The following is an 18,574-nucleotide window of genomic DNA, read 5'->3' as shown; positions in this document are numbered from 1 at the left end:
CTTTGTACATGGGGCAATAGGAAAAATCACTCTAGCTGCAGAAATGCGATATGCTTGGCAGGGAAGAGGACCAATGGGCTAGGCATTCATGGAAGACTAGTAATTGGAAGAAAAAAGAAGATATATCATCTATTCCAGGTATAGCAAGGAGCAATTAATTAACATGAAAGTTTATATGTGAGTTACATATTATGTGTGGGTTAGCACATTCACAATTGAAAATTTGGTGAATATTAGTATATTTTGTGTGTCGTGTAAAGATTAGTGGGAGCGCTTATGGGAACTAGGAACTTCTTCCTGATGTAGAGGGTTGCACTTCCAGGAAGAGCAATGGGGAATTGTAAGGACAGCTGCACCAAACAATGGGCACTATTCCATTAAACAATATGGTGGCTGAGAATGAAACTATTTAATGACAAGGTGTCCAACCTGCTGGCTTCATCCAAAAAGCACTGCCTATTCATAAATCTGGCCTTCTGACATTGTCCAAATATTTAGTTCTCTCCCCAGTCCTTAGGCTACCCTCAAGCTTAAGAACTCAATGAGATGATTTCAGAAGAATTACTCATCCAGTTTAGACTTTGGTGAACAATTCCAGACATACATAGAAGCTTTATTGTTCAAAATGAAAAAAATAGAAACAAAATAATATAGGACCTATGAAAAGATCCTAAACACAGATGGATAGTATAATACTTACAACGCAATAGAGGAGCATAATTTTTGAAAACTTTTACTGCAGGAAACAGATATAAATTTTGGACATTTGTCTTATATTGTCAACACTATTAAGGCAAAGGACAACACAGCAAGATCAAAAGGCAGCTGCTAAGAGGAAGATATAAAAAGGAAACTAGATGGGAGAAACAGAGAATGTTACTATTAAATATGTGAAGAGATTTTTTTTAGTGCATAAAAGATAAAGAATCACAGCACACAAAAAAATCACATCAACAATGTGGACAATCCAGAGAAGCTCACTCAAAATCAAAAGGAAGATAAAAAATAAAATCATGAAAGAAGAGGAGCTACAAATAGATATGAGATCCAAACTGCAGATTAATGGTGCATTGGATGGAGATAATAAGACAAGTAGAGCAGAAGTAAATACTAACAATTTAACAAAAGAAAAATCTCCTTAAACTGAAGACCTGAGCTGCAGGTTAAAAGCCTTCAATGAGCATTAGAGTATTTACTAAATACAGATATATCTTAAACTTAAAATAAGATAGTTTAAACAGGTTCCTTATCTTCCTAATTTCTAAAAACATATTAACTTCAAAATTACCTACTGAAACATGAATGCCCAAGGTAAATAACAAAGTTAGGGAGGAAAAAGGGTAAGACCAAAATATTCTTTAGGCATTAGTTTTAGTTAAGATGCTTCTAACAGAAGCCCTTAGGAAGAAGAGCAAAACATTCTGATTGACTGTCTGACATTATCTCATAGAGCAGGTGAGAAGTTCCCCAAAAGACCATGGTGACAGGACATGGGAAATCATTCCATAGCTGCTGTATTTCACTGTGCTCTGCTTGTCAACTCACCCTCTGGTGCTTTCGTCCTTTGTATTCATTTTCCAAAAACTGATCCCAACAAACATGAAATTAATCCAAGACATAATAAAACATCCATAACCTTTGCCCCAGAAGACAGCCCAGAATCTCATGTGGTCACTGCATCTGCCTAGAAGTCCAGGATCTCCAAAAGGTTTTCCTTCCTGTTGAAGGTCATGGTTGTGTCCCCCAAACTCCCACAACCCAACTAATTGAGTCACTTCTGAAAAGCCTAATGTTACAATGACAGAGAGAAAACAGGTGTAACATAATAATAACTGATTGAGAAGGAAAGGAGGGAAATTTTCTTCAGGTAACTTTGGGCCTTAACAGCTCCTCCTAGGGAGAAAAAGACCTTAAGTCTGATAGGGAACGAGTTCCTCATTCTATAATGATCAGACGGCTACTTTCTGCTCTCTCAGCCATCATCTTCCAGGCCACACCTGATGGGGGTACAAAGGAGAATTAGTGACAAACCCATATAGCACACCATCTTCTGTAGGGCAGATGATAGGTCTAGGAGACACAGGCCCTCCTTGCTAGGTTTGGAATTCCTCTGATGTTATAACTCCCTTAAAACTTAAAACTGTTGATCAATTTGACTTTTGAAATGCTGTATATCCAACAATCATCTTTTTTTTTTTAAAGATTTATTTATTTATATAAGAACCGGGGTACAGGACAGATGCGCAGGAGGGTGAGAGGATTCACCAGAGACAGAATGGGGAACAGAACAGGCTGACTGATGAGACACACTGCTGAGGGGAGCAGCAGGCAAGGCAGGAGAGGTCTGTTGCACCATATGGGATTCTCGCAGGCCAGCCGGGATCGAACCCGTGCTACACAGGTTGCCGATAGCTTCACAGTGCTGTGCTCAACCACCTGTGCCACCAGGGAGGTCTTCAACAGTCATCTTAACAAATGTTTTGTCTCTGAATCTGAGCCTTCCCCATGCAATTTCTGATTTTTAGGAACAGACCAAAGTCATCTTTCCATCCAGACTTGGATCTGAACCTTGTGGTCTCTTCTTGACTCTTGCCTCTGACCATCACCCAATGCCAAGGCAGAACCAATGTGCACCTTCTCCCCATAAAAGGAAAGACTTTAATTCTGATGAGTAATACAATAGAAGGCATTTGGGAGGAATTTGTACCTTCAAGAGTGAAGAGCTTATATCTCAATGAGTTTCTGTGGTAGACAGCTTCTAAGATGACCGCCAATAATCACCTCCTCCTGGTATTCACACCCACCTGGAGCATGGTCTGGACTTACTGAGTGACTTCAAAGAAGATTAAGTTATAAATAGATCATGGCTTCTGTCTTATAATTACTCTCCTGATTTATCCTCCATCATTTACATTGATGGAAGCCAACTACCATATTGTGATGCCAACCAGTGGTTCTCAAGGGTGGCAGATGAGAAAACAGGTCAGCAAGCCCATATGCAGGGCCAGAACAGTCTTTATATAGCAGCAGGAGATGCACAGGGAACATCAGCATTATCTGTCCAGCCTATCTGGTGGGGACAGCCTGGCCCAGTGGCTCAGGTGGCAGTAGCCCTTACCCAGCCTGGACCCAGCCCCAGCAGTGGCAGGCCCCTCAGGCCCCCTTGGGCTCCTGGCAGCAGTAGCAGCAGCAAAGGCAGCAGTGGCTCAGCTCCACCTGCCCACCTCCCCAACATCCATACCCACAGGAGCCCTATTAGCTTCTCTTTTTTAAAGATTTATTTTTTATACATACAAGAATGGGGGTGCAGGCCTGGGGTGCGGGAGATGAGAGGATGCACCATAGATGGAGTAGGAGAACAGGTGGATCGACTGAAATACACTGCTGAGGGCAAGACAGGCAGCGGGTGAGACAGGAGAGGTCTGCTGAGCCATGTGGGTCACCTACCTGGGCGGGGATCCAACTCATGCTGCAGTGGCTTGTGATAACTTGATAGCACTGAGACTTAACCCCTGCGCCACCAGGGAGCCCCCTATTAGCTTTTAATATGATTTATAGACAAAGCCAGCACAGGGCCAAATTTAGGCCTAGTTTACACAAGTATATTTTGCACCTGCGAACTATACATCAAGGCTATGTATATTAGTTACTGTTTTCTGCATATGCGGACTACATCCTACTATTAGGCCACCTGTGCTGGAGGCACATGCAAAAAACAGCCTAAAAACTGAGAAAACTCTGTTTTTTTAACTCACCCTACACCCAATTAAATCAGTCTAAAGGGAGAAAAAAAAGAAAATTTATTACCCGAGAGAACTGGGAAATTCTGTGTATACATCTTTAGGTATAGCAGTTAATTTCAGAGTGTAGGAATTCTCCATCCTTGCTGGGAGTAACAGGTAGCTTCTCAACCTGTAGCAGTCACAGCACCTCCTGGCTGCCCCTGGAACACACCTCTCAATGTTTCCATCTCAGGGGAAATAGAACTTCACTCCTCTGATAACCACATCGTCCCCGTGGCTAAGGATGAGATGGTCATGAAGGGAGAAATCCCCTAAAGACACTTGACAAAGACAGTCAGGAAGTCAGATGGCGGGTGGCGGAAACAGCAGCACTTCACTCTTGCTGCTCCAAATGTGGCTCACGAACCACCAGCCGCAGCTCCACCTGGGAGCATGTAAGAATTGGAAATGTAGCATCACAGCCTCCACCAGACCTTCTCTATCAGACTCTGCATTTAACAAGTTCCCCGGGCGATTTGCGTGCACACCACGATCTGGCAGTACTGCGTAATAACACCCAAGTGGCCATCCGAGTGAAAATGCAGCGGAAAGACATTTTTATGCCAGGATTTAGAAAGTGTAATATCATCTATCCTCTCTGGAAGAAGACATTCAAAGACATTCAGCCATTTGAGAGATACATAATGAATCCAAGAAGGAGATGGTGAGATTTAAAAGGGCAAACTGTGAGCACTCAAAGCATTTAAAATAGAAATACGAGTAGCAAGATGCCTCAGTTGAGCTGCAGATTTGCTCTCTGGGCCTCAATTTCCTCATCTCTAAAAGGAGAGGGTGTTCCATCAGGTACTCAGCTCTGGCTGCACATTGAAATCACTCACAGAGTTTTACACAGCCACTTCTGGGCCCATCCAAACCAACCGGACCAGAATCACCAGTGATGAGGCCTGTGCTGCATTAGTTTTAAAAACTTCCCAGCTGGTTTTAATAATGGCTCATGTTTTCATTAAAGTCACAGGATGATGTCCTAGAAATGGCTAAGCACTAGCTATTGCATGATTTTTATTAAAGCATTCTAGATTATACCACCCCTGGATTGCTGGTGGTCTTTATGTCTGAGTGGAGGGGTAGGATATTTTCTCCTATATAATCTTTAATGTTGTTCAAGGAGTTCACATCATTCTAAGGGCAAGACATTTTTTTTTCTCAAACTGTGGGCTGCTGTGTGCAAGTTTGGGGATAGAAACAGAGACGTCCCTCAAGTCTGAGAGTCAGGTGGCAGCAGAAAAGGGAAGGTTGTTATATAAACAAAGGGAGAATTTGGAGTTATTTGACTACAGGAAATGTGTAAGGATGACCCAGGAAAAGTCAAAGGACAGAAATAGGGAAAAACAAAGACAGGATTATCTGCAAGGCGACTCCTCTACTTGAACCCCATATTTTACTGAAACTTATAATGTGGCTGGTAGGAGTGTGGGTTTTGGGAGATACAGAAAGAGGCTAAAATTTGTGATGATGGGGATGAAGATCAAAATAGAGTTAGCATCAACAGGTGCAGTTATTGGATAGTCAGGACCCTGGATGGGGCCCTGCAGAAGCACTTCGGGAGGAAAGCAAAACCAACTGATGTTCATGGTCAGGGCACATGGTCATGGGCCCCTGAGTGACAACTACTTATGCCTTGTCTCCTCTCTGAATAAGCTCATTGGACTGCACAGCATCTTTCACACTGTCATTCATTCTTTCATGTGGAAGCCATTGAGTTAGGACTGGAGATACAGTGGGAAGCAAAAATAGGTCATGTGGCTTACCATGCAGTGTTGAGGATAGATATGAATCAAATCACCTGTATGGGGTTTATAATTACAAATTGAAGTAAGTGCTATGAAGGGAAAGATTGTGGTTCTTTGAGAACAGATAACAAAGGAGTCCACAGGGAGCAGAATTATCAAAGAAGGTTTTCAATGAGCAGGATGCTTGAGTGGAGATCAGAGTGAGGCGGGGGGAGGGAGTCATGCTGTGGAGTCTGGTCTTCATCACAAGATCTGTCGAGAACCATTGAATGTTCCTAAGCAGAGGGGGGAGGGATTACTTTGCAGTGTGAAGAAGAGATTGGAGAGCTTGGAGGAGATGTGGTGAGACTAACTGGGAGTCCAACCCAGAATGATAGTGGTTTGGATACCGAGGATAGCAGGAGAGATGGAAAGATGGGATCAGGATATTTTGGAGGTAAAACTGGCAGGGTTTGGTGCTAGATTCAGGGTGAGAGGAGAGGGTAAATGAGCTTCCTGAGTTTCTGGTTCCAGGCACAGGGTGGATGGTGGCACAACTTAGAGATAGATAATATGGGTATGACACCAATACCCGATGATTCGTCTTTCCTGTCATATGATTTCTATTTAGAGGTTCAAAGTAAGCAAGTCAGTTGTAGTCATAATGAGAAAGGGAGCCCTCATGAGCCACATTTTGGCCTTTTCTTTGCAGATTCTATCTCTACAATAGACATTGAACTGCATCTCCCTTCTCAGGTCACTGATTAAAGGTAAGAAAATGGGGATTGACTTGGTGAGGTATTTCCTTGAAAATTCCTAGGAATTTCTAGCTAACCTAAAGGAGTCCCTCATTCTGTTCAGCTACAACTTAGGCTGTGATGGTGTGAAGGCCAGCCCCCAATGCTCTGGGAAGGTATAGATGCCTGCTTATGTTAATCTTTCTAGCCTATTAACCACATCATTGTTCTCTTGCTTTCAAAAGATGGCCTAGCCAAGTAAAAGAAAACCAGGTCTCTGGTTTCTTGGGTGTCTGTCTCACTTCTAAGGACATTAAAGATTCCACTCAGGCCACCACAGGAAAGCAAACCCTATGTGGTGATGTGGATGAGAGATTTGTGGTGTCATAAGATATAAAGAGTTGACCTCTTTAATCATGCCCTCCTTCCTGAAATATTTTCCTCACTTGGCTTCTAGGAGTCATTACTCTACTGGTTTTCTCCTATGTTACTGAATGATTCTTCTAAATATTCTCTGCCAATTCTCATATTTCTTCTTAACCTTTAAAATTTGAAGTTCCCCAAGGGCTAAGTCCTTGGATATCTTTTCTTCACTTACCCTCTGGTGACCTCATCTAGTCCTTTGGTTTTAAACAATACCTATACCCTGATGATTCGATGGTACAGATTTCCAGCCTCAATGTCTCCCTTAGTTCTGCAGATACTTTCTTCTCACATCTTCATTTTTATGTTGAGCCTAATATGTTTAACGCTGAAGCCTGAATGTCCTGCCACCCTCACCCATACAATTGTGCATCTTGAACCCAAGACTTCTCACCAGAACTCCACCAGTACCAAGCTGTCCTATAAACTGTTACCTTTTTTGGACTTCTGCAATATCCTCCTCAAAGATCCCCTGTTGCTCCTTCATGCTCTCAATTCATCACCCAGAAGTCAGAGTGATCCATATAAAACATGAATCAAATCATGTCACTCCTGATTCTTCACTCTCTAGTGGGTTTCATCCTACTTCAGTCAAATCCAAAGTCAGATTGTGACCTAAAAGGCCATCAGCTCATCACCCCACCCTCCACCCTTACCTCCTTCCCTGCTCCCCATCACTCACCAAGCTCAGCCACACTCACCCCCTTGCACTACTTTAGGTGTTCACCTGAGGGTTTTCACACATGGGCCCTCTTCTTCCTGGAGAGCACAGCAGTCTCCATTGTTTTACTTGAGTGTCCACTTCAACCTCACTTCCTCGAAGGGGCCTCTGTTACTTTTTTTTTTTTAATTCCCAGCCCCATCATGCTATAGCCTTGCTTTGTTTCATGTTTCTTCAGAGCATGTATCACTCTGACAGGATTATTTTTAATCATCTAAATCTCCATTAGTCTCACCTATAAAAATATAAGATCATGAAGACAGGGCTTATAAGCCTGCCTCACTCACTGAGGTAGGTATCTTCAGGGCCTGGTACAAGTGTCTAGCACATAGTAGGTGCTCAATAAATATTTGTTGACTACTTGACTGAATGGATGAATAGCTTGGCCTATTTTTAAGAAGATTAAGGAAGGAAACACCTTTGGGACCCAAGGGAAATACATAGGAAAACAATGACCATATGAAAATGTTCCATGAGTTTTGGAGCAAATTGGGAAGGCAGAGTAGAGAGAAAGAAAGAAAGCTGCAATTAAAAAAAAAAAAAAAAGAATTTATAGTGCCTAGTTGAAAGAAAAGAGGGCAAAAAAAGAATAAAGAATAAGGATATTGAGCATAAATACTTCCTGAGACCACAGAAATCCTAAAGTAGGAAAGTATATAATATAATCAGAAGGATATTTTGAAAGGGTAAAATGCATTATGGAAAATCAGCAGAAGAAAGAGGAGTTGAAAAAGAATAAAAATATGACTCTATTGTGTTTACAAAACCCATTCTGTTCTTAACTGAATGTTTGTGTAAATGGTTTTGGTTTTCCTGGTGGTGGAAAGGAACTGCAAACTCTGTATGTGCACTATGGAAATTCACTTTGCAGTTTTTGAAAGGCCTGTGAGAAGTGAATACAATAAGAAATGTGAAAGTATAAAGAGTTCTGCAAATGAAAGGTATTGTCATAAAAAAGAATGAAAAGTGACACTGCTGGGATGTGAGTGTTAACTCTGGGGAGCCTGCAAAGAATTCCAAGTGGCCCAGAATCCAAACTGAGTGAACCCAGATCTCCTGGTGCCAGAGAAGTGAGTAGTCCGTGACGACTGGTCCATATAGCCACTGCTCGTGGGAAGTAGGCCTGTAGGGAGAGCTATATGCCCTAGAGAACACTTGGTCCTTCAGAACCAATCTAACTGAAAATAGAAATATATTTTCTGTGCTATCTTGTCTATCCAGAAGCTACACAGTAGGCAACATTGCTTAAGAACCACACAGGTAGGCAGGTACGGACAGATAGAGGAGGGAGGTGACTCAGAAAGTACCTAAACAGAGGTGCAGCTTTCCTGAACTCCCAGCAGATGACAACTCTTGCCAGAAGGATAGTTTTGTCCTTGACCTAAACATGCTCCTCCAAGGACAAGCTGTCCTTCCTCCCTTCTCCCGCTCGCTTTGGCATTGAGCTCTGAAAGGCACAGCCTGCAGCCCCGCTGGGAAAGCAGCTTGAGAAGTCAGCAACGGTAAAGAAGGCACTTTTGAAAAGCAGTTGTTTGAAGCCAGAGCAGACATGGGTGATGCCCTGCTTCTTCAACCCCAAAGTCAGGGGTCTGTCTCCCTTGTCCATGCAGTGCACCTTTAGAGTGATCCCAAAACAGAACTGCCAGTCCTGATGCTCCTCATGCTGGGGAGAAGGAGCCACCTTTTTCTCCCAAAAGACATTACCAGCCAGGGGCCAGGGTTGGAACCAGAGAAAGGACAGTCCCTGCTATTTATCTGCACTTTTCTTCCCCTTGAGTCTTGGAGTGGCACCCTAGCAGCCTTGCTCCCCCAGACATGGGGTGATGCCTTGCTTCCTCATTGTCCCCACCTGTATCCAGTCACACAAGCCTACTTCTCTCCCGCAGATGGCCCAGTCTCTGTCTCCCAACTGCCAGCAGAGGCTAGGGTATAGCCACTGCTCGTAGGCCTGGAGGGAGAGCTATATGCCCTAGAAAACACTAATCTAACTGAAAATAGAAGTAATCTAACTGAAAATAGGAATTTTTTTGTGCTATCTTGTCTATCCAGAAGCTACACAGTAGGTAACATTGCTTAAGAACCACACAGGTAGGCAGGTACAGACAGGTAGAGGAGGAGGGAGGTGATTCAGAAAATGCGTAAACGGAGGTGCAGTTTTCCTGAACTCCCAGCAGGTGACAACTGGGGACTGAAACTACTCTGGAAGAACATGGGGCGACCTTGTTCCTTGTTCAAATTCTCCAGGCCAATTCCATAGATGCAGCCCCACTGGATGTCACTTTCCCACACCTGACACCTTTTCTAAACATGTTTCCGGAATAAGAAAATGAAACACCAGACCTCCACTTGTGTCCTGAGACAACACTGACAGCTTCCTCTGTGTTTTCCACTCTAAGGACAGATACTCCCCTCAGTGTGCTCCGCTGCAGAAGACACCACCAGTGGGTATTGGAAGAGGCTTCCTTTCTTTATGTGACAGACTCTCCTGGAGACATAACCAGAAATCTCTCCAGCACTGCAAAAACAACATTCTGAGACTCTCCGACTCAAAGGGCAGCTTTTATTCCTGCTTCCAATTTTATAGAGTTCTTTTAGATGTCCCAGGCAGGTAAGAGGAGGAAGAGGTAGTGTATACTCATATATCTCAATAGTGCAGCAATTTGGAAACTGTGTCAGTCAGAATAGGTTGGGTTAAGCTACAGTAACAAATGACCCTCCATATTTCATTTAGTTCAAACAATGAAAAGTGCATTTCTTGCTCTTGCTGCATGTCCACTGAAGATAGCAGAGGGCTCAGCTCATTATAATCATTCAAGGTCTCAGGCTGCCGGAGGAGACATTCTGGGCCAACATATCAGAAGGAAAGGAAAGTGCATCCAGAGAGGGTCTGTATCAACAATTAAATACAATGGTACAAAAGAGACACGTGTCTCCATTCATAGGCTATTCCTCAGAACTAATCATTTGGATGCATCCAACCACAGGCAGACCAGAAAGTGCCATTCTTACCTGCTCTAGAAGTGGAAGAACAAAAAATGTTCAGCAAATAGCAGTAATGATGACTGTAAAGAAAAGGGGGTTAGGAAGCCAGCTTCTGGGTGCCAGGATCTCCAGGGAAAAGAGCACCCTGTGCTTTTTTTTTTTTTTAAAGATGTATTTATTTATTTATACAAGCACTGGGTACAGTCAGAAGCGCGGGAGGGTGAGAGAATTCACCAGAGCCAGAGCGGGGAGCAGAGCAGGCAGAAGGACCGAAGGACACTGCTGAGGGGAGCAGCGGGCGGCAGGAGAGGTCTGCGCACCATGCGGGACCCTCCTCCAGTGGCCGGGGAGCAGCCGGGGATTGAACCGGCGCTGCAGAGGCTGCGCACAGCTTCGCAACCCAGCGCTCAACCGCTGCACCACCGGGGAGGCCCCACCCTGTGCTTTAAGTTCAGAAGCAGGCCCATCCTTTCCTGCTAAATGTGGAGCAAGGAGAGACCCCATGATGATCCCAATGAGAGGGTCAAGAGAGTATGTGGTGGCCGGAGGGTCTTCTGGAGGGGATATTTTGTTACACACCTGTGACCATTTATTGAGCAACAACATTTACTATGATGGATGGCTCCTGGAAGCATGACATTTAAATGTTTATTGATCTCATAGTGTGCTGGACAGGATCCAGGAGCTCAGAACAAGGCACAGAGCCAGGAGGGCCAGCTGTGCCACATAAAGTGGGACTGACAGATGCCCAGAGTCCAGTCCACTAAGAGCATGACATCTTCCTCAGCCCTGAGGGACGCTTATGAACCCTTAAAGTTCAGCTCTCCCCTAATGAAGGACAGGCTGCCTTAGCCCAGGATGAGTCCTGTGACTTGTTCTTCTCTTGTTTTTCTGAAAATTCACACCAAAGATTTCTTTTCTTGCTCACTTCTCAATTGTGTGATGAATGTCATTAGTAACAGGTACAGAACCTTCTATCCAGTTCCCCCCACCCCCAGTGCACTTTCCCAGAGCCTGGGAACACATGCCAACACCAACCTCCCTCTTGGCTCATGTCTCTCTCAGAGCCTCTTGGAACCAGATCCCGATCCTAGCAGCAATTCTGCATGCATTTCTCTTTCTAAGTGGTGTCATGGACTGAGGGAAACAAGTACAAAGACAATAATTAAACAGGTACAGAGGAGACTGGAATTGAGGCCAGGTCAGGTAGGGGAATGGCAGGAACTCTGCAGAACTTTGGCTGAAGTGGGAGGCTATTTGAGACCTCATTTGAGTCAGGAGTGTGAGCCCATTCAGGGAAGAGGCTGCAACTGGCAAGAGCAACAGAGACTCAAAGGAGGACTTTGAAAAGGGCTCATGCAGGAATCCAGTGGCATCACAGATTGCACCCCTAGAAGTCATGCCAGAGCTAGCCTTGCCACCTTGCCAGTGGGAAAGTGAGGCAGAGGATAGCAGCATGTCCTGCCCAAGATCACAAACATAACCAGTCATCAGCAGGCAAGGGACAAGACCCCCAGAAGTCCTGTTCCAGTGCCCTTTGCACTGCTGCAAATAAATGGGAAGGTCCATGTTGCAGACTCTGGGCAGCCAAGGTACAGCCTGGTCATCTCTAGACTTGCTATCAGAGAAGTGCCTGAGAGGCAAGCAGCTCAGAGGTCCTTGCTCAAATTCTTGAGAAGTCTGAAGAAATCAGCTACAGGTACCCCAGAGCCAGGGAGTTACAAAGGTAAAATGAAGTTATTTCTTCTATAAGACGAATCCTACCTTGACTATTAGTCAAGCTCTCAAGGGAGCTTCAATTGAAATTGGGCTTTGACTGCTTGCATGTGGTTGACAATAAATATTGAGTAGTCACAGTTTTTTAACCTTGAAAACATTTTCCTCAAATGCTGTATTTGTAATGACTGTTTGAGTTGTGACACCTGCAATTTAAATTGGATTAAGGAGGAAAAAATTGAATGGTTTGCCAAATAACAGATAAGTCATGAATATAGCTTGATCAGACTATCATCTCAATAATTCTGGCACTATCTCTCTCTCTCTCTCTCTCCCTCCCTCCCTCTCTCTCCCTCCCTCTCTCCCTCTTCCTCCCTCCCTTTCCCTTTCCTGCCCTCTGTCTTCTGCTTTCTGCTCTCCTTCAGCCTCATGAAGCTGACTCTTCTCAAGAAATGGCAACATAGCTGCTGACAGACCCAGACACCCAGCCTTGCTACCTAGCACCATGTCAGAAAGAGAGCTTTTCTTGCCTCAAAGTGCCAGAAAATGCCCCAGGATTGACTTTTCTTAGTCTGGTCATTTTGTCCATTCCCAACTGAGGCCAAACAAGGCAGCAGAGTTGACCAGCCACCCACATCCAGAGCTGGGTGAGGAGGACTCAGCCTCGCTTGCATGGCAAAGACAGAAAACAACAGAGAACTGACTCCTGGAGGAAATAAAGCTGTCCCTGAAGGGAGAATGGATGGGTAAACAGGCAGGAACAACTGCTGTTCACTCCGAACACCTGCGAACTTTCCATGGAATGAGTTTGTGAAATGTTATACTGCCTTTTGCTCCCTCCCTAAGCGGCCATTAGTTACTGCTATGAAGTGGTTGCTTGGTTTAATTCAGTGAGTTTATTGAGTTTGAGAAGGTTGAACCCAAACAAAACATCCACAGGCCTCTCCTGAGCCTCACTTTTGGGTCCCGGGATGACTAAGACCAAAAAAGTGAGTTTCTATCTACAGCTGTGCAGTGTTCCCTGGGACAATAATTCTGGTGACTTTAGGAGATACAAACCCTAAATCATGGGACTCAACTGAGGTTTTTAAAGCCTTCAACTTGTTTGTAAAATACAGCTGTTTGTCCAAATTTGCTTCATTCAAATTAAAAATCTCTGCTTACCTAATTGTTTACAGAAACCCTCACAAATGAGATTAACATTTTAAAAAAAGGAAAAGACAACAAGATAATTAAGTCTGATTGCTCCAGAGCAGGTTGGTGACAGCCTTGGAAATGTGCCAGCACTAATTGACTGGAGATATTTCGCTACAGTTAATTGCACATGGTCATTGAAAGCCCTTGAAACGATCTCAGGTCCCCTCAGCTGCAAGTGTGGAGAAGGGATTTAAAAGTGTGAAGGAGACCGGGGCTTGGAAAACAGACCCACCAGGGATGTCTGGAACTTCCCGCCCGGGAGTGCTATTCGCCAAACACTGTCAAATCCTATCACCTCTCTGGACCTTGGTCGGCTGATCAGTAAAATGACTAGGTTTTAGGGGTCAGAGGTCTTATTAGAGCAGGGCAATCAGCTCTCTTCTGGTTTCCCCCAACTCTGATTAAACTTTGACTATGAACAAGGCTGTACTGCGAATGGCAGGGCCACAGAGATGCCCAAATCTTCAAATCACTCAAGCAGACCTGCATTGGGTGACCTTCAAAAGATAGCATGAAAGGAGAGGTTGCTGATGACAGGATGCCCAGTCAGGAAAAGCAAGAGCATCGAGGAAGACTTAGTTGGGAAGATTCTCTTTAAGTGAGGGCTTGAAGAGTAAGATTTAGGGTCAAGGAGGAGGGAGGGATGATCAGCCTGAAAGAGAAGCACACGTGTATGGTATGTGGAGGAGCCCTCCACATGCCACACAGGTGAGGCTGGAGTGTTCTGACCACCGAGAACTCACTCTGCTCTTTTTTGTTGCCAAGGAGCAGGCCCTCTAGTCCTGTCTACCGGTGGAACTCACATGGGACCAGGAGTCCTGGACTTCCCAGGAGGCAGACATGTTCTCAGGGGCAAAGCAGCCTGATGCCCAGGTTTCCCAACTGCCCCATCCATGAAGGTGTTTTCTGATCTCTGCCCTAACAGTGGGCTGTTGATACAGCTCAGCTCTCGCTGCTCTTCCCTCCTCTGCAGTCAGGAGCTTCAGCTGATTGCCCATGACCCTCACAGTGTCTGCACACCCTCAGCCTCTGCCCCCACAGAGCTTTCACCTCCTCACATCTTCTGCCTCATGGAAGCTATGTATTGTCCCCTCTCTCTGCATTTTTTGGCTTTAACTTTGGTGCCCCTTAGTAAGGAATGCTTTTCTACCCACTTAGCTAGTTAAAATCCTCACAGAGGTGCAGCTGATTAGCCTCGATGACAGACATAGCATTCACCCACTTCTCCCTCATGTGCCCAGTAAGAGTCAAATCGGACACCTGTGGACCAGAACACAGGCACCTGCCAATAATCTCCTGGAGTCTTTTGCTTCAATTAGAAGCCTTGGGAAAGGACTTCTCAGAAGGGGCTTAGGGGGTCAGATGAATTGATTTGTCTGATGCAAAAAGATATAGAGACAACAGGTGGGGAACATTGACTTAGAATAAGTGCATGGAGCATAGTTCTAGATACTTCTAAAATAGTGATTCTCAAACTTGAACATGTATCAGAACCACCTGGAGAGTTACCCACAGTTTCTGATGCAGCAGATCTGGGCTGGGGGCACTAGGCCTGAGAAATCATATTTCTGATAGTTTCCAGGTGATGCTGAGAACGTCTACCTGGGACCACAAAACCACTGACTTAGGTTACATCCAGGTGACCAGTCTGGATTGTTTGTCATCCCTGTGAACACAGAATGGTTTTCACATTTATACGTGGTTGGGGGAAAAAGTAGGAAGAAAATTTTGTATTGTGACTATTATATGAAATTCAAATTTCAGTTTCCATAAATAAAGTTTCACTGGAACACAGTCATGCTCATTTGCTCACACATTGTATGTGGCTGCTTTCATAACTCAATGGCAGAACTGAAGCTGCAACAGACTTATAAAGACCACAAAAGATTTGTTGTCTTGAAATCAGGGCCTTGCAGCACAGGCTGTGGGGCAGGCCTGGCTCCTTCCCACCGCTGCCTAAGCAGTGAGAGCTGTTGGAGAAGCAGTGGCAGTTTTCTGCTTGGCCCCAGTAGATGCTTGTGGGCAGTGCAAATGGCAGTGGGCGGTGGGCTCAGGCTAGCAATGGGTGGCAGGCAGCAGTGATTTCCTACCACGCAACTCTGGGGTAAGCAGCCCCTGGTTCAGGGCTGCAGGGAGGAGCATGGTATCCCGTGGAGCCAGCTCCAACGCTGTGGTTATCACCAGCTGCAGGCAGTAGAGAGGCCCATGGATTTGATGCCTGGATCCTAGAATGGACTAATCAGGGAGATGTGAGCTAATTGGTAAATGGTCCAATCAGCCATAGGATTGAAAACGGTCCAATCAGAGTTATAGGTCTTGGGGAGGAAACCTGAAAGAGGTTATAAGGCAGGGCAGGTGCCAGCTTGCAATTCTGAATCTCCGGCAGGCAGACTCTTCCTGGCCTCCAAAGAAGAGGCTCTGAGTCTGTTTCTGCCCTCCGAATAAAAAAGACATATCTAGCAGGTGACCTCCAAAGAAAGAAGAGAAACTGAAAAGTTTTGCAGAGGCTGGAGGCTACCACACCTGCCTAGGGCCTGCCTCTGATGCCACCAGAGGGGAGCATCAAGGACACCCAGCCTGGTATCTCAAAGAGCGGTTTGTTGTTGGTGTAGGCCAACAGCTCACAAAAAGCTGTAAAACCGGTGTTTCTGACACCACCTCCTCCTGGTGACCAGTGGTGACCAGAATTACTGGCCAGCGCTGTCACCACTGTTGATGGGTGATCGGCACTCTGCCCAGGTCACCTCTGAAGTCTGCTAACCACCCCTGGTTGTCTGGTACCGCTTCCCTGTGCTGCTGCCTCTCCTGCTGTCTGGTCCAGCATCCAGCGCAGTCCATCCCAACCTTCAGACTGTTGCTGTGGGCTGCTGTGGCATCACTGTGGCTTCCCTGGCATGCCACACTGCAGGTCCTCGTTGACAGGACAGTACCATCTTGGATGAGTGGCCTCTTGTTTGGGCATTCTGGACATTGTGGACACTGTCTATGGTGAGGTTGCTGGCCACTTGTGGCCTTAAGAATTCTTTGTTGCCCCTGCTTGCTAAATAAACCCCATTTTTGTTATTCCCTGAATCTGTGTGATCTTGCAATTGTGCGTACAGGTGAAGAACCCACAGACAGTGACCTGTCCTGTACTGGGCACTGTCCTTTGGATGCTATAGCACCCTGACAGCACTCTTTCAGTCCGGACTTTCATAGATGAAGTTGCAGACCCCTGTTCTGGACTTAGGGATATGATAGTCTTCTAGTTGTACTGGAGGCTTAGCTAAAGAGATGAAATTACGTTCTAGAAATCCTTGAGGAATTCCTTGACTCACAAAATGATCTGACCCTCAACTCTATGCTTACTGAGTTCTGGGTAAAGTGCCCACCTTCCCACAGGACCATAACTGGGGGAACCATTTCAATGCCTGAGAAAGGATCTGCCCCTTGGAAGCCAAATGGGAAAGGAGTTGTTGGGCGGTCAGCAGTGTTGATTCCTCACTAAAGCAGAGCCACTCCTCATTTTAACCCATTCGACAGATCATCCATCTCCAGCGTAAAACAGTTGGTGGGATTTTTGCCTGCTGTTCAAACCCCAGGAGGAGATATATGAGCCCACGGTGCTTCTGGGCCATGTGGAGTTTGCTGCCCTGCATTCCCAGAATGGACAATGGACTTCCTGGGACATTCTGACCATTGCACAGTCCATGACCCATGAACGAACTTCAAAAATGGGTAGAGGTAAGTGACTTTTTATTCCTTTCCTTCCATCCATGCCAACATTTATGACATGTTAACCTCTCACTCTTCATCCCTCTCCCTTATAGTCTCTCAGCTTGTTGAATAAGCCCAATAATTTCTAACCCTTAGTATTGTGTATATAGATTCTGTGTATAGATTAACAAAATTAATGCTCACTAGACAACTATGAGGGAGACGGGTTGTTATGTCTGGGAAAATGAGGCACAGGGTGGTCAAGCAACTACCTAATGTCAACAGCTGGTAACTGGAAGATGCTGGCAGTCTGCTTTCAGATTCTTGTGTCTACCATTAAGGTGCATTGCCCCTCTGTCATGCTGTAGATTAACTGAGCCTGGGGGAAATTATCTAGAAGATGAAAAGAAATCTACTCCAGTCTCTATTTGAAATGCGAAAGGTAAAAGTTAATAAAACTTTTTGAGGAAAGCATCTTTGTGACCTTGAGTAGCCAAAGATTTCTTAAATAGGACACAAAAGAGCTAACCATAATGACGAACAAATGATAAATTGGTGAACATTGAAGTTAAGAATTTCTATTTATAAAAAGACATCATTAAGCGAGTGAAAAGATAAGTCCTCTTTTTTTTATTGGCACATGATTTGAACAGACTCTTCACAGAAAAGAATATTCAAGCGGCCATTAAACATACCAAAAAAGTGTTCAACTTTGTAAGTCATTAGGAAAATGCAAATTAAAAGTGTGTGAATCACTACCCCTCCACCAAATGAAAAACAAAACTAGGCAGTGGTCTTTCAACAACCAAGCATTGACAAGGATGTGAAATAGCCAGACCATTTGTTCACTGATGGTAGGGATGTAAATTGATAGGGTCATTTTGGAAACAGGCAGCACATACTAGAATTTAATATATGCTCACCCTATGACCCAGCAATTCAATTTCTAGATAAATATCCCAAAAGAAATTTCATCAAAAGATGTGTACTAGGATTTCAGAACAAGGGGGGTGGGAATAGTATGGGGACTATAACCAAGAGGAAAATGCATACGTTATGCAAAAATGAAAAATGATATAAAAATATATAAAATTTTAAAATATATTAACATCAAAAAAAAGATTTTTTTTAAAAAAAGATGGGTACTAGAGATATCATAACAGCACAATTTGTAATAGCCTTCAAGTGTAATGTGTATCAATAGAAGGATGAATAGTGTTATACATACAGAGTGGAATACTATGTAGCAATGATACATCACAACTGGACATCTGCACACAATGGGAACAAATTGGTCTTATGAAGCTGAACAAAAGGCGCCAGGTGTTACCAGTCAGGATTGCAATCCTCTTGGGGGGGAGGAGGTAGAGACGAGTAGATAAGAAAAGGGACCAAGGCTCTCCTGGGGTGCTGATGATCTTTCTCTGATTTAAGAACTGATTCTAGAGATCATTTTAGTGAATGGTATTCTTATGTGCACTTTCCTGTATATAGATTATATGCGCACTTCCCATTGGTGTAAAAATCATAAAATATTTCCATTGGACAAACAGACACATTACAGTTTGTGCCTGGTCCATTTGTCTTGTG

This window comes from Talpa occidentalis, unplaced genomic scaffold, assembly GCF_014898055.3.
Source record: "Talpa occidentalis isolate TD23 unplaced genomic scaffold, MPIMG_talOcc4v2.1 talOcc4.7, whole genome shotgun sequence".
NCBI lineage: Eukaryota > Metazoa > Chordata > Mammalia > Eulipotyphla > Talpidae > Talpa > Talpa occidentalis.
This window is presented reverse-complemented; position numbering follows the sequence as displayed.